The sequence below is a fragment of the Camelus ferus genome, chromosome 3 (genome assembly GCF_009834535.1).
Source record: "Camelus ferus isolate YT-003-E chromosome 3, BCGSAC_Cfer_1.0, whole genome shotgun sequence".
Classification (NCBI taxonomy): domain Eukaryota; kingdom Metazoa; phylum Chordata; class Mammalia; order Artiodactyla; family Camelidae; genus Camelus; species Camelus ferus.
In genome coordinates this window covers 99,644,131-99,664,858 of record NC_045698.1, presented here as the reverse complement: position 1 = coordinate 99,664,858, position 20,728 = coordinate 99,644,131, and positions in this window count along the sequence as shown.

Sequence of the window (20,728 nt, the reverse complement as noted above, 5' to 3'; positions counted from 1 at the left end):
CAGAGTTGACCCAGGAAGCCCTGCATATGGAGGGCTGGAGAATTTGGGTCTGCTGAAAGGTCAATGACAGAGACAGAGCTCAAAAGGTCTTCGTCCAGAATAGGTTAGATAAAATATCCCACAAAGTCTCGCTAACCCCTTTGCTTCGATCTCACGGTCACTAAAACCAGTTCAGCTCCTTGATACTGAAAATGCAATTCCCAGAAGCACATCACAGGTGTTCTCCCAGCGGCGTCGCTAAGTCAGCACTCAGGCATATGAGTCGGGCTCTGCCGCTGGAGGGGCGCTCCAAGCCTGCTCAGTCCCGGAAGGACTTAAGACGGGCTCCCCTGCGGTAAGTCTGAGTGAGCCCCGGGCTCAGACGCCCGGCGGCAGTGGGTCCAGCCCGGCCTCCACTGCTTCTATGGGATCGTGACGACTCCTCTTCCGTCTCACAGGTTCTGACCTAGGGTGAGAGAACGGCTATAAAAACAAATTCACTGATGCAAGAATTTCAGTTGTCACTAAGTAACACATCAGTCATCTCTGGGAATGAAGGCTTTTCCCCACTTCTCTTACTTACACCTACCTGAGGGTATTTTTTTCCCTCCTACCATAAACGCAACTTGGGTTTCCCAGCATCAAATCACCGTCCCCTACTCGCAAATGGTAACTACCGGCAGAAAGTAAAAGCACTGGACCCCTCACATCTGTATTCTGACCACTTCTTTGAGATCACAGAGACCTCTTGTGTTGTCCTGTGGTTTTCTGACTTCTAAGAGCCTTCGTGGGCGCCACCGCACGGAATTCTCCCAACAATACCAAAAAGTGGGCAAGGAAATGGTTACTCCCCATTTTAAAGAAAAGGCAAGACTCCACGCATCTACACGAGTGACTCAAGGCCCAGGGTCCCAGAGCTAGAGAAGGCAGAGCTGGCCTCAAACCCAGGCCTGCTGACTTCTGCCTGGAGCCCTTTTCCTGAGCTGCGTGACCACAGGGGCCACAACCTGCCCTGGCCCTGACGACGCTTCACCTGGTAGTCACTGTAACAGCCACTATGTGAATAACACCAGCAAATTCACAAGCAATGGTGCAAATCCTGGCCCTCCTTACTTACAAAGGGACTCTGTACTGGGTACTTAATTTCAACTCTGTCATTAAAGACAAAGGTTTAAAAAAATTACATGGTAAAATGTGGATTTAAAAATTAATAATAAACAATGTTTTTAAATAGCTAACACTTATAGAAACTAGCAAGGGCCTGGGGAAGTCTCTCAGAGAGGGTGGTACCAGCCGGGCTCATCTTAGGCTGAGCACCTTTGCCCCAGACGAAGAGGGAGCAACTTGGCTTTGTCGGTTCTTTCGGAATTGATCAGACTCAAGGTGGGTCCGATGTCTGAGCCTTGTACCAGGCCCCCCCACAACCCCCACTGCCTCTCAGCATGGCCAGAGCAGGCCTCGTAACTGCCCAGCTGGGTAAGACAGTCATCCTTCCAGACCCTCAGCCTCTTGACGACTCTAATTGCAAACACATTTCCTTACACCATGCTCCAACTCAGGCAAACAGGAGACAGAAAAACACTTAAGAGCCCTCAACGTCAAGGGGCATCGAGGGGCCGAGAGCATGAACTTTTCTGGCCCAGGTGCTGAAAACTAAGTGTCTCTCCCCAGCTCCTCCCTCCCCCCAAACCAGGGGGGAAGGAGCTATGCAGACCTAACTGGGGCTGTGCCCACATGCAATTTGGGCTCTATGGTTCCTGGCTTCTTTTAATCAGCCTCTGTCTTGCCAGGGTCTTGGCCTATCAAGGCACCAAAAAAAGGCTGCCTCCTCCTTCCTTTCGAGCGTTTTAAGGTCAAGTGCATTTGGTCAACCGGGTAGGCTGCCCCTCAGACTCTTCCTCCGAGCCACTCCAACGTGCCCTGGTTGCTACCACTACGACACAAGGTGGGCCCTCTAACGGAAGACATACGCTGGTCCCCAGGTGACCTTGGCTCAGAAATGGCATCTCCATGTCTCTCAGGACAGAAGTATCCGGGCATTAGCCTTGATTCCTGCTTTTCCCTCAACCCTACAACTCCCCAATTCTACCTCCAAAATACATCGCAAGTCTGTCCATCTCTCTCCATGTCCACTGCCTCTCCTCTAGGCCAAGCTAGGCTCCTGAACAGCCTCCTACATGGTCTGTCCCCTTCCCCTCTTGGCCTCTGGCACACCGGTAGTTATCCTCCAAGCTCATTCTCTTCTTCTTGGGGCACTGGGAACATGGCAGCCCACTCCGGGACTACATTTCAGAGTCCCCTGCAGCTCGGCTGGCCACGTAACTCTCCACCTGCCAGCGAAATGGGAGTGGAAACGATGTGTGCAAATTTTCTATCATTTGTTTAAAAGGAAATGGCTGGCCAGGGTTTCCTCCCCGACTCCCTTTCTCTGGGATAGAATGCAGACCAGGAGCTGAGGCATCCATGACCGCACAGATGAACAGCCACCCATGGAAGGTGAACAAGACAGGGGGAACCTCAGGTCTATGATGATCTGGTGGAGGAGAGCTGCCTCCAAGGCTGGATCATTCCGGCTAGTGTGACAAGAAGAGACCGGAGGGCAGCAAGACTAGAAGTAGAGAGATCACTGTCATGGCTCCTGCAGGGCAGAGAATGGAACAGATTCCTGACTTCTACACTTTGACAAAGGTGTTGGTAGCACTGGAAGTGATGAGATGTGCTCACACCCTGGATGTAGATTGTAGACATGATTAACTGCATTTCCTAGTAAATTCTACTTGGCAGATGAGAGAAAGAGAAATTAAGGAGGACTCCCAGGTTTTTGGCCTGAGCGAATAGGAGGATGAAGGGCCCGTGAATGAAAGAAACATGACGGTGGAGGATATATGGGGAGACTGCTCCGGAATGAAACTTTGGACCTGCTGAAGAGGAGAGGCGCCCAGAGCCTGAACCTGGAGTCAGGACTACCTGGATTGATGCTTAACCCAGTGACTGCAACCAAGCTACTCAAATCCTGGGCACCTCACGTTCTCACCCGTAACATGAGGACCGATCACGGCCTCCGCCTCACAGAGCTGATATAAAGAGGAAGCGCACGCATTCCAGCCTTTCTTTTGTGCTGTTTGAATCTTCAAAAAGGCTCAGAACTTTGAGATCAGGAAGAAAACTTCCCTCATCTCTAGGCCCGCTTATCCCAGCTCAAATAACACTAAGCCCCCAAGATTTTGAAAGCAGAGATGTGGCTGTCTGCTGTGGTTTGGGGACAGCTGTGAGGAAGCTTTCAAGGCAGCTGGTACAGGCATCTAACTAGAACATTTTCTTCACCTCAGATTCCTGGCAACACAAGGCCTGCAGTTAGAAGGGAAAGGTTTTAATTACAAGGCCACCTGTCCAGCCATTTGAAGCCAATCCCAGCCTTTGGCTGGTTACCCCATGGGCAATGGGGCAGTGAGGGTAGCCATGCTCAGAGCCCCTAACGTCTTTCACATTTCATGGCACTGCAAGATCTGGGAGAGATTTACAGCTCTTGGAAACAAGCCCCCGTCATTACTCCCCTTCGCCCTTTGTTATGAAGGATGGAGACAGATATCAAGGGTTGGGGTCATGGAGAGCCTGAATTCCATCCCCTCCTTTCCTGTGTTCAGGAGAAGGTGGCCCAAAAACCAAACGATCTTACGTTCTTCAAAGCTAACTACACGCCTCTAATTACCCCTCCAAATGGAGATAAGTGGTTTCTCAATTATTAATTGTCCAGTGAGATTTTTAGACTGAGAGATATATAAAATGCAAGCTGGCTATATTCAAACCTGTACATTCAAAGTCAAAATTAGTGGAAATTCCTAACTCTCAACACAGGAAGGGAGGGAGGCATGGAGGGAGGGAGGGAGGGAGGGAAGGAGAAAAGAGAAGAGAAAAGAGAAAAGAAAAGTAACGAACCATTTTCAGGGGTGTTATTATTTAGACCATGTATCACCATGCAAAAATTCAAATATTTCCAGCTTCAGCCTTTTCGTTTTAAGGAATAGACAAAGGCCACAGGATAATGTGAGCCCAAGTACAAAAGGTGCCAGAATTAATTAAATTGCAGATGGTGGTAGAGACTGGGTCACTATTCATTAAAACAGGTTCTATTTCTTCTGGGATCCAGAGCCGGACTACATTTTCCAACTCCCTTGTGGTAAGTGTGACCACGTGACTGACTTCTGGCCAGTGGAATGGGCAGAAGTGATAGATGCCATTTTAGGACCATTAAAATCTCCCATGCCTAATACTCCGTGTTCTTTCCCCTTCTGTGTGGCCTCGGAAGCTACAAGTTGAAGAGGGTGGAGCCACAAGATGGAAGGAACCTGGGAGCCCAAAGAACTGCTTAGAGGAGAACCAACCTGCTGACCACAGACATCCAGTGGGAAATAAACTTGTACATAATAAGCCACTGAAATGCTGGTGTTTATTTGTTAATGGCAGCTAGTGCTCCGTGAACTAATACATAGCTCAGATCTTATCCATCTCCCCCAGACAGCCTCACTTCGGCATTTGCAAATGCTGCATTTTCGTAAGACCATGTCGAAGATTCTAAGTAAAGTTATTCAACAGACTACGATCAACACATGATACCAATGTTGGCCCTATCAGTCTCAACCTCGTGACTCACCTGACTGAAAAGTGATGTCCTCATCAGGAATACATTAATCCATAAAACAGCATGCACCAAGAACAAGCTGTCATTTTTTGCAAAGGGAAAAACTACATTTAGCAAGACAACAGTTCCTAAATAAGTAATAGGCAGGAACTAAATAATCCATTAGCTTGCTGTAACAGTATAAAGAGCATTTCCTCTACTGACTGGCCATGAGCTCTACGAGGGCAGGGACTGTGTTCATCCTGCTCACTGCTGCAGCTCAGGGTGTGACTGGCACATCATGGGCATTCAACAAACATCTATCCAATGGACAGACAAGAAGATGAAAGGATGGACTTGCCTCTGCTCACCTCCTTCCTCATGTTCACACACCCTTCACTCTCTAAATACCTAGCACACGTATAACGCTTCTGCCACAGGGCCATTGCACGTGCTATTCCTTCTGCCTGAAATGCCCTGTCCCTCCTCCTCACCTTCACTGTCTCCATTGCCCGGTTACTCCTATCCCTTTTCCAGATCTCGGCCTTCCCTTCTGTTTAATTGTACATTTCTGTGTGTGATCGTCTCCATAGCACTTACCTCTTTCTGAAGGTACCGTATTTATTTGAACATGTGTTAATTATTTGTTTCTTCACAATCCCATCAGCAGCCTTGAATGCCCCATCCACAAAGATCTCCCAATGCTCCCCTAACAACAAGGTACGGCCCAAAGAAAGCCCTCAATAATAGGCTGACTAAATGACTGTCAGGTACCATTATTCTCATTTAGTTAGGTGATTTTATCTAGTCGGCCCAATCACTAGGTTTTTCATTCTTTCTATTTTATCATCACACAGAGATAGATGGATATCTGTTACTACCAATGAGATGAAAAATCATCAATACGATACTAATACCACAGAATCAAAAAAAGTGACCTATCACTTATTCTCTTGCCTAACAACTGGGTATTTAATGCCTTCTCTGTGCAGGCACTATCTCAGTTACCGTAGGGAGATATTAGGATGAATTGAATAGACTTCCCTGTCTCCATGCAGTTTACAAATCATGTACCAAGAGAATATTTGATAATATTAATGGTGGATTTTCCCCAGTTTTCCTTGTATCCATGGCCCTTGCCCTAATCAGTCTGCCAGGCTAATCACAAAGAAAGGATGAGAAAGCAGAAGTTCAAAAGAAATTTTTCTAAGTCTATACCCTGCTGGGAATGGAGCAGATTCTGGCAATGAACACTTTGGGGGAAAACAGGTGATAACATAAGGCTTCCTGACTCCAACCCTTCAAGCAGGACGACCTCCAAGGAAGAAGGAAACGTGAAAACTTCCGGACAGGGTTGGAAGTGCTGAGAGCAGCGCTGCCCCACGCTTGGGGAAGCACCGAGACCTCACATAAGCAGTACAGCGATGTGAGACACTAAACTGCTGGGCAGCGTGCAGAGTCCCCCTGCCTCAGTGGGGCACAGAGCAGAGGAAAGGCCCTGTGGGTCCCAGAGAGACACCAGTGCAGTGAAGACAGTGAAGCTGCAGGTCCTCAAGAGGCCTTGCAAAGGGAAACATGGGGTAAGGCAGCAGCCCCCTGCATATCCAGCGACGGCAGGCTGGCCAGAGCGCTATACATCCCAGCAGACGCCAGCTGGACAGATGGCACCTGAGGACTCAATATACCACCTCGCAGAGATGCCCTGGCCCCAATCCTCTAGAATTTAGAATGCTGCCTGGGGACAAGGGGAGCATAGTGAGGAATGGGATGGTCTACTCACAAGCAGATGGAGAGTTCAGAATGGAAACTGAGTTCAAGTTAAATTGACCTTGTGGCACCGAGAGTCATCGCCGCTCTACAGGTTTGAAAGTTAAGACCAGTGTGAATGTAACCATGCTAAAAAAGCAGAGGTCACCACAGTCTGGAGAAGTAAGAAGGGCTAGGGAGTTGGGGAGCCATCGAAGGCTTCAATTGAAGGCTTTAGGAAGGAGGTGAAATATGAGCTGGGGTCTTGGACTGGAAGAGTTTTGAGAGGCGGGGATGTGAAGTCATGAGGGTGGAGAAAAACGCATTTCAGAAGTGAGAAAGCACAGGCAGAGATGCAGAGGCAGGGAAAGCTTTGTACAAAACAATGATTTGTCCAGTTGCCTACAGCTCACAGCGTATGTAGGTGAGAGCCCGATATGAGTGACATAATGGAGAGCCTTAAAGGACAGACCAAGGAGTCTGGTTGCTACACGGTAGGTGGGGAATCACACCAGGTGATCAAGCAGTGGACGGTATGGTCAAACTTGAGCCTTGAGAACACTGAGCTCACAAGGATCGGCTGAAGGAAAGAGAATGAATGGAGAGGGACCTGAAGTACAGGGGGAGCTCAGGAATTGAGGAAAAGAATGGGGAGGAAGGAGCTCAGGATGGTTACAAGGTCCACCTGAGGGAATGGGAGCACTTAGGAGAGGCAGAAGCAGAGTTTAGCTTAGAGTAGAATGCCTAGGTTAGAAATATGGACATGGATCTCAGAAAAAAGGAGAAATATCAATACTCGGCATTAGTTGTCACAGCTGGAAGGAACTTTAAAGATGCCCTAGACCACTGCTTCTCAAACCTTAGAAGTATATATGTGAAGTAAGCATCACCTCACCCTGGTCAGAATGGCCATCATTAAAAAGTCCCCCAATGATAAATGCTGGAGAGGGTGTGGAGAAAAGGGAACCCTCCTACACACTTAGTGGAATGTAATTTGGTGCAGCCATTGTGGAAAACAGTATGGCGATTCCTTAAAAAGCTAAAAACAGACTTATCATATGATCCAGCAATCCCATTCCTGGGCATACCATCCAAAGAAAACTCTAATTCAAAAAGATACATGCACCCCAATGTTCACAGCAGCACTATATATAATAGCCAAGACATGGAAGCAGCCTAAATGTCCATCAACAGATTAGATAAAGAAGTTGTGACGTGTACACGCACACGCACACACACACACACACACACACACACACACACACACACACACACACACACACACACACAATGGAATACTACTTGGTCATAAAAAAGAATGAAATAATGCCATTTACAACAACATGAATGAACCTAGAGATTATACTAAGTGAAGCCAGACAGAGAAAGACAAACACCATATGATATCAGTTATATGTGGAAACTAAAATATGATACAGATTTATTTATTTACAAAACAGAAATAGAATCACAGACATAGAAAACAAACTTATGGTTACCAAAGGGAAAAGGGGATGAAGGATAAATTAGGAGTTTGAGATTAGCAGACACACCACTATGTATGAAATAGACAAACAAGGTCCTACCCTATAGCACAGGGAACCAAGTTCAATACCTCATAATAACCTATAATGGAAAAGAATATGAAGAAGAAGACATGTATAACTGAGTCACTGTGCCGTACACCAGAAATTAACACAACACTGTAAACCAACTGTACTTCAATTAAAAAATATATATATGTATATATATGTGAATTTCCCCTCCATAAAAACATAAATAAATGAACCTCCCAAAGTATATCAGTCATTGAGGATCTTCTTAAAATGCAGATTCTAAGTCAGGAGGTCTGGGGTGAGGCCTGAGATTCCGCATTTCTAGCAAGCTCAGGGCTCTCCAGGGACCACACTGAACAGCAAAGGATTAGACCAAAATTTCACCAAGTAAAATATGTATGTGTCTAATAGCACATACGAAGACTTCAGGTGAGACATAAACATTCTATTTTAAGATCTACACACATTTTCTCTCCTCATCGTCTTGTGACATCTCCTTTAAATGCATTTAAGGATTAAAACGTTGACTTGAAGAAAACATTAATAAATAATAATAGAGGAGGCATGCACAGGTGGCAAAAATTGGGCAGGGGGCCTGCAATTACTGAAGTCTGGGGAATGCTTGCAGGAAGCATCCAAGGATACTTGCAGGAAGAGAAAGAAATTGCAGTTCAGATGGTGGTGATGCCAGAGTGAGAAGTGTTGTTTGATGGAGCGAGGTGACTAAGAGGAGGGTGACTAACCTTTACAAACATTTCTGGAGCCTGTGAGCCCAGCACTGACCTGGAGAATATCATCTACTCTGTGAGGTCAGGGTCAGTATTGTCCCCAGTGTCTGGATGACGACACTAGGGCTCAGAGAAGTGGTTCAAGGTCAAAGAGCCAGTCAAGGGAGGCGAGGATAGCTCAGTGGTAGAGCACATGCCTAGCATGCATGAGGTCCTGGGTTGGATCCCCAGTACCTCCATTAAAATGAATAAATAAACAAACAAATCTAGTTACCACCCCGCAAAAAAATTAAAAAAACAAAAAACAAAAAACAAAAAGAAAGCTTACTAGTGAGCCAGAATATGAACCCAGGTCTGGGGGACACCTTTCCCTCCATCGCACCACACCCCAATCCAGCAGGCTGGATGCTTCGACAAAATTCTTCCAACGCTGCTACTGCTCATTTTCCTATAACGCATTCAGTGTAACTTTGTTGCCTTAATACCAGCAAGAATTTTGTGATTTCAAATTCACAGAATTCTGTGTTTTTCTAGATTGGGTATTCTCATTTCCGTTTTCAAGAGGACAAACTGAACCTAACCAGGGTCACCCTATCAGGACTCAGAACTTAGTTCTCTCTGACTCCAGATTCAAAGCTTTTCCAACAAGCCTACCCCGACCCCCACTTCTCTTGGTGTGTGACTGTTGCTAGTAAGAACACTTTCTTCCCCAGACAGGAGTGGCTTCTAACCATTTGCCAAACACATGTCCCCCACCTCACTCTCTGCCCTGCTGGACACATGATACAGCTTAAACCAATTCAGGCTTTAACCTATAATCTTGGTGTCAGTTGGTGGCTAATAGCTGCCTTGTAACTTTAATAGGTGCCCCAGATCTCCGGCAGGTGCAGAGAAGCCACAGAGAACCCCACTTTGAATCTCTGCATGCTCGAACCATCCCTAGATTATAAACCAAATCCCACAAATCAGTGTCAGGCAAGGCCCTTAGTTTTACCAGCATTGCTACAGAGATTTTTTTTTTTTTAAACCAATCTTTGTCTTAGATGTTACAGAAAGGAAAGGTGCTATGAACAGCTCTCCCAGGGGGCTAGCAAATGATTCTTCTAAACCAAGATCTACTCACATGGCATCAAAACCTAAACGTGGAATGCTGTCATTTCGCAAGGAGAAAGCATTCCAGAAGCAAGGATTTACGTGTGAGACAAATAACATTCACTCCAGATTCTGGCCTTAATCCCTTCTAATTTATGTTAAACATGGCATTTTAAACAATCACTAATTTTCTCCTGGAAGAGGACCGCCATCTAGAAGGGCCAACAGTGCAAGAGCAGGCCTCGCCTTTTAGTCCTCAAGTCGCAGAGGGAGAAGACAGGACAGAAAGAACAGTGCCTGGACCCTGAGGGTTCTGGCCACATGAAGGGGGAGAGAGGCCCATCTGAGGTAAGGTGGGCCTTCTAGGGGCCTGACCGCTGCATACACTTCCCCCAGCCCTCCCACACCCATCCTCACCCCTCCTCTGAGTGTGGTCCTGGTGGTGTCAACACCTCGCCTCACTCCCACACTTGGGAGCAGGGCGGGAAATCACAGGAGCTGAGACAGACCTCAGCCTCGCTCTACCTTCCTTCTTCCCGGTCATGTTCTTCAAGCAGAATCAAAGCTCTCGGGGATGCCTGGGAGGAGACGGCAAGCACGGGGGCTGGGAGCCCAGACTCTGAGGTCACCCCACTGGGGCTCCAACCCTGGCTTGGCCACTTACTAGCTGGTGACCTCGAGCAAGCCAATCAAGCCACTAGAGTCTTAGAGTCCTCATCTGTGAGACAGGGGGAGCAGTGGGAGCCACGGCACAGACGGTGTGAAGACCATTAATTTACAGAAAACGCTGAGCACGGGGCAGAGGACGCAGCGCACACGGAGCACATGCTGGCTGCCATGACGACGGCGCCATGACGACGGCGCTGATGCCGAGATCATCACGACTACGACGACCACAATACCCCTTCTCATCCTCACGACTCCAGCTCCACTCTTGTCTGCGCGGCTCCCGCAGGGCGGCGGGATCTCGGCCTCGCGGATCCTTGTCCTTTTGCTTCTCCACAGCTGATGACCCCCATCCACCAAAATGAATTCCAGGTCCCTCCTCCCAAGGAGACAGACTCTCTCACACAGTGCTCTGGGGGCAATGCTAAAGGACGCCGGTGCTCTTCATTTTAAGGACCTCAAACTGCGAACGGGCCGATGTCCCTGATGGTTGTTGTCACAAGTGGACGTAACTCCGAAGTTCCTGCCCAGCCACTCAAACTAAATGTCCAGCTCACCTCTTTCCCTCCCCATTCCCACGGAATTTTATGAATTTCTTTGAAGGGAGAACCATGGATTTGCCAAGTCATCTAGTTTATGAATGCTGTGGATACTCTGGTAGTTGTTCCACGGTTTGAAGACACGCCATAAGCAGAATCGTTAAAAATAGTAACTGAACAGAAATTTATACCTTAAACAAATCATTCCAACAGATGGGACTTAAAGCATTTATTATCCCCCTCTGGTCTGGGACTTTTCAAACACTGCATTTCCAGCCGGCCAGACGGGGAGCTATTTGATAGCACCTCTCTCACCAATTACATACTAATTAAAAGCCCTCGGTGTGGGCTGGAGGTAGCAGCTTTGCATATGGACTTTAATTACTGGGCTCTAGTTTTGCCAAGAAAACACAAAGGGCTTTTCTGGCTGGATGCGGAGGCTTAGAATGAACATATGGCCTGTGTGGGAGGAGGGGGTGGGGGCTAAGAGTGTAATCCTAAACAGGAAGTGGCATATCCCCCCTCTCCTGAAAGTAACTACGTACCAGGGTTGTACAAAATCCCCGGTCAGCCCATGGAACACCGGGCATGCTGAGTGGGCAGTGAGCTTCCAGCCTGGACATGTCATTCCATCCCAGAGCCATCTCTGAATTGGAAATCTTTCTTATCTCTCTGGCCTTTTCTCGTCATTTTTTGGATGAGAACCTCAGGTCTCTCCCTAGGTTTCACTGAGCCTGGGGCAGCACAGTATTCACTTTTGGCTAACCAGAATCTATTCCCCCATCTCCTGGCTGTGCTCTCCCAAGCTCCCCAGTCCACAAGGCTTTGTCAGGGAGGAGCATGTGGCCCGATCCTGACCAATCAGCACAATTTAATCCCTCCAGCCACAGCGTTTGGTTCAAGGATGGGCCTCTGACCCAAACCAATGCCATCAGCATGACTTCCAGGATGTGCATGGGAGATTGTGCTTGGGCAGACACGTTCCCTATACAAGCTGAGGGTGGATAGGTGATGAGGCTGAAGCTGTGGCTTGCTGCCACGAGGAAGAACAGATTTGAAAATGAAAACGACCCAGAGGAAGCAGAACCAAGAGAGAAAGAGGGAAATCACAACATTGCAATAGCATTTCAGGTCCTGGATCAAGCCATTCCTGAATGAATCCACTCACAACTTTTCAGTACTGGAGCCTATAAATTAATTTTATGCTTAAGTTGGCTTCAGTTAGACTTTCTGTCAAATTGCAATAAAATAAATAAACCTATCTAGTAGAAATAAGGTTGGGATGCAGGACATTAAAACAACAACAATAATAACAAAAATTATTCCAACTCTATATCCAACCTGCAAATAACATACTTGCTACAGCCTCTGTGAAGCCCTAAGGATCTTGGCCCAGAATCAAAGAATTCTAATTGAGACTCTGGACAAAGCATCCCTTTCAATCATCTTTTCCGTCTTTCTTTTTCTAAACAGGTATGTAGTACATGAAGGTCTAGAGTGGAAAGATGTGTCCCAGGAAGCAAGAGACAAACTCTTCTTCCCACTGTTGTCTCAGTGCTGTGTATGTAGTAGTTGCTCAATAAAACCATTCTGGACTGAGCATTACTGATCCAGTCACCAATGACCCATCTCACTCAAACATGCAGCCAATGAGTCATCTTCTCTCTGTATGGCAAATATCTCTTGCAATAAATTCCTTAATAGATTACTTTTACTTCCTACAACAATCTCTCTCTTTCTCCATCCTTCTTTCTCTCCTCTGACATCAGCCTCGCATTTCTTCCTATTCCCCATTTTGCCCTTTTGGTTGCTCAAGACCTTTCCTTTCCTTCTAAATTCAAAATAATGACATTACCTACAGGCACTTAACAATCTACACTTTATTCACTTCTCCATCCTTTAACCACCAAACCATGAGTCATCTACCATCCTCATCCATCCTATACGTCTCCTCACAAGCACAGTGGCTGCATTAGAAATAGCTGCAACTTTTTACCGCCTGCCCCCCAGAAAACACACACATACACACACACACACACACACACAAACTAAAATCAGCTTCTCACAACTGAGATATCAACATCTCTATGACTGTCAAGAGATATTTCTTCCTAGATTCTGATCTCACAGCCACCTGAAATATTTTTATTTGGAATATTAAATACTTTTTTGTTCAGGCTGAGAGCCGGAAAATAAATCTAAGCGTCCATTCCTTGTCGGCTCCTTATGTGACATGATCAGTCATTTGAACTTCCTGTGACTAAGTTCCCCCTATTTCTGTAACAGACAAACGCATTTGCCAGTGTGTAATGTTAGCCAAGTTCTGGTAACACACAGATGGAAAGCTTCACGTAAATGTTAAGCAAGGTAATTACTCTCTGGAACCCACTATGCCATTGGCAGCCCCTGAGAATTACGATGATTATTTTTATCTTCCTTTTAGAGCATCTTAGGAACTCACAGGTCTTCAGAGAAAAAAAGCTGTGAGATTTTGAAAGAGATTCACAAATCCACTAGCTCTTTAAATCCAAGCGGAACCTTTTTACTAGAACTTTAGGCTGGGAAGAGAGAAAGTTAACTCAGGATATAAAAGAAGCAGGTGGTACCTTAAATTTACGCAGCATCCCTTCTGCCAAAACCCGCCACCGCTCACACGTGTCATTTGATCATCGCTGTCTCCTTTCACTGGCAGTTTTTCTGAAGCAAAGAATACAAATAAAGAAAAGTTTAAAGATGTTTACTATGGATACAAATTCTTCCTCTCTTATCACCACGGTTAACGTAATTCCATTTAGATGAGCTCCCTAGAAATCTTTCTTCTTACTAAGTGGCTTCAAAACTCTAACTCACTGTGGGAAACTCTCCTCCCAGCCTGACTTCTCTCCTCTGTTGGGGGACAAAGCTGGGCCCCCTTTTACTGCTTCCTTCCTCCTTTATCTCTAGGACAGTGCCCCCCGACCCCAGTTGCCCGTCTGCTGCCAGGGGTGTGGGACCTGGCTTCCTGAGAGGCCACCCAGGGGACAGCTGACACAATCCTGAAAGGCAGGGGAGTAAGCTCCCGGGGGTGCGCCTTTGACCAACGGGAAACAGGAGTTGGGCAGGATGGGAAAGCCCGCCAGATTCCCCCACTTCCACCCCGAGCAGCTCTGCCGAGACGCGATTCCTCGGGCAAACTGCCTGCAGCAGCCCCCACGCCGAGGAGCCTTCGGCTTATTCCAAAATGGTGGCCAACACACAAAAATAATCCAAGTGTCCTATGGCATCTTCACCCCTTCCCTGCCCCCTCCTGGGACTTCACCCTCCCTGAAGAAGCAGAAGTGCGTTAGCCCTGGCCATCTCAGACCCTGCTTTCTGGGCGGCCAGGCTAAGATGTTTATCTTCTCTAATCCAATATTTCTCCAGGCGTGATGCGCAGACCACCATCAGGGTCCTCTGGGGTACCTGCTGAAGAGGCAGATTCCAGGCCCACTCCAGAAATTCAGCCTCCGTAGGTCTGGGATGGGTACTAGAAATCTGTAGTATTAAGTCCTGCAGGTGACTCAAACACCTTCAAATGTGATGACCGCTGATCCAGGTTCCTCCAGTGTCCCCAGCCCTGCTAACAGGACTTTCTGGGTACCCGAGGCAGACCCTGGGCTTGTTCTCACTTCTCCCACACTCTCGCTAAGATGACCATCTGCCAGTGCTGCACCCCTGACATGAGCCGCTGTGCTCTCCTTGTAATTTCACTGCCCCCCACCCCACCTCCGCTGCTTGGAGTTCATCTCCTTTTGCCTGGAATTCCATCAAAGCCTCCTGAATGTTCTCTCCACCTGCTTTCTGCCAAAGTGGGACTAGAACTGGAGATCAGGCTGCATGTGTCCTAGAGCACCCAGAACAGGGCAGGACAAGACGTGGGCACTCCAGTTCTGTCATGGATATACAGAGAGTCCCTGAGGTCGTGGGCCCCCAGTCAGGTAAAGCCTGGCCTCTATTGGTGCCCCACCCATGTGGAGAATTTCATCCTTCCATGATTGTGACACTCACTCTGCCGATCAGGATGAGATGCGCTAAGGACCACGTGAACGGGGCTGGCCCATCTACCCCCTGTAACCCCCATCTCACGGGGCACACTATACACTGTGGGTGCCCTGCCCAGGCTGCTGACAGCCGGTGTAACAGGATGATAAAATCCGCTCCTTCTCCTCCTTTCTCTCCCTTTCAATCCTCCCATCCCTGTGTTACTCCATTCCCTCTGCCATTCCCTTTCCCAACTGATCAACTCTACCACACCTCGAGCCCTCTCCTCTGCTGCCTTTGGCCTGACTTTGGCCAAAATCCATTTGATTGTACCTGTGTGCTGTTTACTTCCTTCTCTGCATGCCTATTCTTCCTGACTTGAGAAACTGAAGTAAAAATGTCCTTCCTTATCACAAGGACACCAATTGTATTGCTCAACTGTGAAATTACAGCCAACATTTGTTAAGCATTTACCGCGCATCTGCTGGGCATTTCATAGCTTGGATCTCTCAACAGCCCTAATAGGTAGTACTGCTTTTTAATCCACCTTTACAGATGAGAAAACTGAGGCTTGAAGAGATTATGACTTGCCTATCAAAAGGGCTGGAGCTTGTCTGAACACGAGATCTAGGACCTTAACCACCCTGGTACATTCTTTCTGCCTTGCCTGATGATGCATGGTGATTTTCCCCACTGCAGGTCCCCAGAATGGATGCCTCATGCTGCACAACTGCCCCCCAAGTCCAAGTTCATGGCTGATACAAATCGACCCGCCCGGATAGCAGGTTACCAGCTTCACAGTCCTGGTCCTCAGTCAACACTGGTTTTTGCAGATCTAACTTTTAAGTCCCATTTGCCACAAGGTCAAGCAGACATTTCATTTCTGGATAATACACAGTCTTCACATCTGGCCCGCCTCACAAGCACTGTTGCCACATCAAGCCAGCAGCTCATTTGCCCCCAACATCCATCCACACTGTCATCCACTCCATCCCCCCAAAAGCCTGCATCATGTTCTTTCATCCTAGCATCTGAACCATGACAGAAACACGTCTCAGAGCCACCGCCAGTGACTCACAGGACCCATGACAGAATCTCTGTGCACATGTGACAGTTTCTCCTTTGAAATCGCCTTCTGAAAACAAATTAGCCCTCAGTCTCCTGAGACAGGCTGGGATCTGGGTCCTGGGACACTTCACTGCAGTGCTCCACTAGGACAAACGTCTCCTCCATCAACAGAACAAAAAGAAACTATAAGGGACTCAAAATAACTGCAGGCACACACACCTGGGGCAAACTATGAACAAGATACAAAAAGACCAAAAGCCCGACTGCCACTTCTGAGGTGCGGGGAGCAAAAGCAGGGGACTGCGCGTGCGTGTGACCCCTGCACAAGCACCACCAAGGCGGGGGGCTGACCACCCAAGCCACCCCTCCGGCCCGGCCCATGGATCTGCCCCTGCCTTCACCGCATTTAAGGGACCAGTTTGCTCCCCTACTCAGGGAGCGAGCAAGGGAACCTGTTGCTTGTTTTCCCTTCCTGGTTCTGGAGTGAGTCCCAATAAAGCCTTGCCTGAACTTCTTGTCTGGCCTCTTATCAACTTCTACTGATTAGGGAGTCCAAGAACCCTGGCTGGTAACATTCCCAGGGAACTGTCCTCTCTTCTCAGTTAACTCTATGTGGACTCTCTGTTTCCTTCTCCTGCCCCTGTCTTTGTCCTTCTGAGTCTTTAAAACTGACCAAGATCTGAGCCAAGGGACGAGGTTAACTATTTGGCTTCAGTGTGCTACTCATTTCATCAACGCGTAGCACTAGCCTCCCATTGTCTAAAGGCCCAAGGCATCTCATCATGGTCCTGTTCCTCCTTCTTGGATCCTTAGGAGATAGCAGCTGTCTACCATCCCAAGCTTTACTTTTAATTTAAGCTTGGCTTTCTAGCTATCTCACTCTCCCCAGCCCTGCACATCTGGAACCATTCACAAAGCAGTGGTTGAAATTTCCACTAATTCAAATGGAATGCTAGGGATGGAGGCCATTGGGAGGCCCTCAGCTCCCCTCAGGTCCCAGGGCAGGTCGTTCTACTCTAAGAAATCCATGCATCACCAACACCCTAGAGCATGCCTGCTGGGGACAGAGCCTAAACCAGAGCACGGGAGCAGCCCAGCTCCACAGGTGGTGGCCCTGAGGCATGCAGAGACTCAACTGATAGTGCTACGCATGGACTTGTGGCAACCCCACCCCCAAATCCTGATGCTGAAACCCTAACCCCCAGTGTGACTGTACATGGGAACAGGATCTTTAAGAAGGTAATGGAGGTTAAATGAAACCATAAGGGTGGGGCCCTGATCCAACAGGACTGTGGCCTTCTAAGAAGAGGAAGAGATCTCTCAGTCTCTCTAACTCCCCCAACCATGTGAGGACACAATCAGAAGGCAGCCGTCTACAAGCCAGGAAGAGAGCTCTCACTGGAAACCAATCCATGCTGGCGTCTTGATCTCAGACTTCTTAGTGTTAAGAACTGTGAGAAATAAATTTCAGTTGTTGAAGCCACCCAGCCTTTGCTATTATGGCAGCTTGTGCTGATTAACACAGACAGCAAGCTCTTATGTCCACATCCAGTTTATGTGGTTCACAGGGAAAACCAGGAATCCAGAGCACACTCCCCACATTGGCACAGCCACTCCGCCCAGAAAGGGTAAGGAAATCAGGGAGGGCAGCAAGCAAATTGGGAGAAACACTTGTGAAACGGATCCATGCATCACCAGTAAGCATTTATGGAATGACTACTGTGTGCAATAAGAAATACTTCAATTGTTCATAAACACTTGGAAGAAAGATCTGGAAAGATATGCATTAAATGGATAAGGGTCACCTCTGGGGTGAGAGGGAGAAAAAAGGCAAAGAGGATGATGAAGAGGGACTTTTAACGACGTAAAATTATTTTAATGTGTTCACCTATAAAAAGAGAAACACACAGACTTATAAACATCTGCTGAATGAAGAAGAAAGACAGTATCCAAGGCTTAGCGGATCCAGCTTTCCTGTGTGACAGGCAATCCTACTCCCCAGGCCTTTTCTCTGGGACCTGGGATGCAATGACTCTGAAGGCACTGAGGGCTTGTCTGTCCTATTCATGGCTGTATCCCCAGAACCTAGCAAGGTGCCTGGCATATAATCAATGCCCTGACACTGGTTGCTTAGGTACATGAATGAATGAATTGGGCCAGGGCCCAAGAGGAAAGTTCTGTGCCAGGTCTAACCCTGGCCAGGAGATTTAGTTGAAGCCTCAGAAACACCTCAGAGAGCATCTGTGGAATAAAGCTTCAGTGCAGGGCCAATGGAGAATCTGTACAAGTTAGAGATCGACTATGGTTCAGGGGAGTCCGGGTGGCACATGCCCCAGGAGAAGAGCCAGGGAGACCAGCGCTCTGGAAGGAGAGTCCAATGGCCCAACCTTTACAAGGGACACTAGTGTCCCTGACAAGGGAGCATTCCCCTTCTGCTACCAGACCACCAAGACCCACAAGTTCCCGTGTGGTCCTGTACAGACCCTGCCCTCCCAGAACATGTCTGAGTCCGGATGCAGATGACTTCTTGTAATGCCATATTGAGATTCAACAGAGCCCAGAAGGGGAGGAGCCCAAGGCTCTTGCTCTGGACTGCTTGGGATGGAATCCTGACTCCATCACTTAACTGAGTCAGCTAACTTTTGTGCTCAAGTGTCCCCATCTGTAAAACAAGCATGTTATCAAAGTACCTTCTCTATGGAAACCATCTGGAGTGGTGCCTGGTCCTAGAAGAGAGGTGGTTGTTGAATGGAACTCGGATTGATGTGAAGATAGCCAAGCAAGATTATGTGGCTTCACTCACACAGACCCTATCATCCCAACCCCTAGGAATAAAGTAAGCTGCATCAAAACCATTTGATGCATTGTTGTGATGGTCTTTAGAGGTGCTACCTTGGCTAGACTCAACGACAAGGACAGAAGGAGGCAGAAGCCATTTCGCAGAGTGCACACATTTTCTCCCAGTTATTCAGACACTAATGTAGGGGCTGCTATGAAGGGATTTTACAGATGTGATCAAAGGCTCATCCTCAATGGGTCCAGCCTAAGCAGGTGAACCTTTAAAAGGGTTCCTGAGCCTTTCCTGGAGAAAGAGACCCCAACAGCAGCTGCATTGACAACTGCTTTGCCTTCACTGGACTTTCCCTTCCTGACTGCCCATGGACAACAGCTTCTACCACGCTCTCGGCGTTCCAGCTGGCTTGTCATCTTCCTTTCCTGATGGCTTGCCCTACAGAGTTTGGGTTCATTCAGCCAACCCGCACAATTACATAACCCAATTCCTTGTAGTACGTCTATTAGAATAGGTATCTCCTACTGGTTTCTGCTTCTCTGTTTGTGTCTTGATTGACATAATCATTTTCCAGATAGAAAACCTGGAGAAACAATGAAGCCACTTCCCATTTTCCATATCAAGCACTGTTAAGGACCAAAGGGCTGAACGTGACCACCAGAATGCAGTGGGTTCTTTCTATTCTTAGGAGTTCTGTTCTATAAAGTCACCACAAACACTGAATTAATGAAAGTAAACCACTGTGCCTATGGGAAATACAGAAGTCGGTTCCTGTGAGCCTCTGGTCACATTTTCATCAACTGGTTAATATGTAACCTTGTTTTATGTGTGTTTCTGTTTAAAGACCTTATTTAACATAGTGTTTGGTTTTTTTTTTTAATTGAAGTACAGTCAGTTTACAATGTTGTGTCAATTCCTGGTGTACAGCATAATGTTTTAGTCATACATAGACATACATATATTCCTTTTCCTATTTTTTCATTATAGGTTACTGGAAGATACTGAATATAGTCCCCTGTGCTATAAAGTAGAAACTTGTTGTTTATCTATTATATATATAGTATTTAGCATCTACAAATCTCAAACTCCCAGTTTATCCCTTCCCATCCCCTGTCCCCCTGGTAATCACAGGTTTGTTTTCTATGTCTGTGAGTCTGTTTCTGTTTTGTAAAAAAGTTCATCTGTGTCTTTTTTTTAAATTCCACATACAAATGATATATGGTATTTTTCTTTCTCTTTCTGGTTTACTTCACTTAGAATGACGATTTCCAGGTCTAACCATGTTGCTGCAAATGGCATTGTTTTATTTTTTATGGCTGAGTAGTATTCCATTGTATAAATATACCACAGCTTCCTTATCCAGTCATCTGCTGATGACTATTTAGATTGTTTCAATGTCTTGGCTATTGTAAATAGTGCTGCTATGAATACTGGGGTGCATGTGTCTTTTTGAATTAGAGTTCCCTCTCGATATATGCCCAGGAGTGGGACAGCTGGATTTTATGGTAAGTCTATTTTTAGTTTTTTGAGGAATCGTCATACTGTTTTCCATAATGGATGCACCGAACTACATTCCCACTAGCAGTATAAGAGGGTTCCCTTTTCTCCACACCCTTTCCAGCAATTATCGTTTGTGGACTTTTGAATGATGGCCATTCTGACTGGTGTGAGGAGATATCTCATTGTAGTTTCGATTTGCATTTCTCTGATAATTAGTGATATTGAGCATTTTTTCATGTGCCTGTTGGCCTATTTGTATGTCTTCATTAGAGAATTGCTTGTTTAAGTCTTCTGCCCATTTTTGGATTGGGTTGTTTGGTTTTTTTCTTGTTATTAAGTTGTATGAGCTGTTTGTATATTCTGGAAATTAAGCCCTTGTCAGTCATTCATCTGCAAATATTTTCCCCCAATCCATATGTTGTCTTTTTGTTTTGCTTATAGTTTCC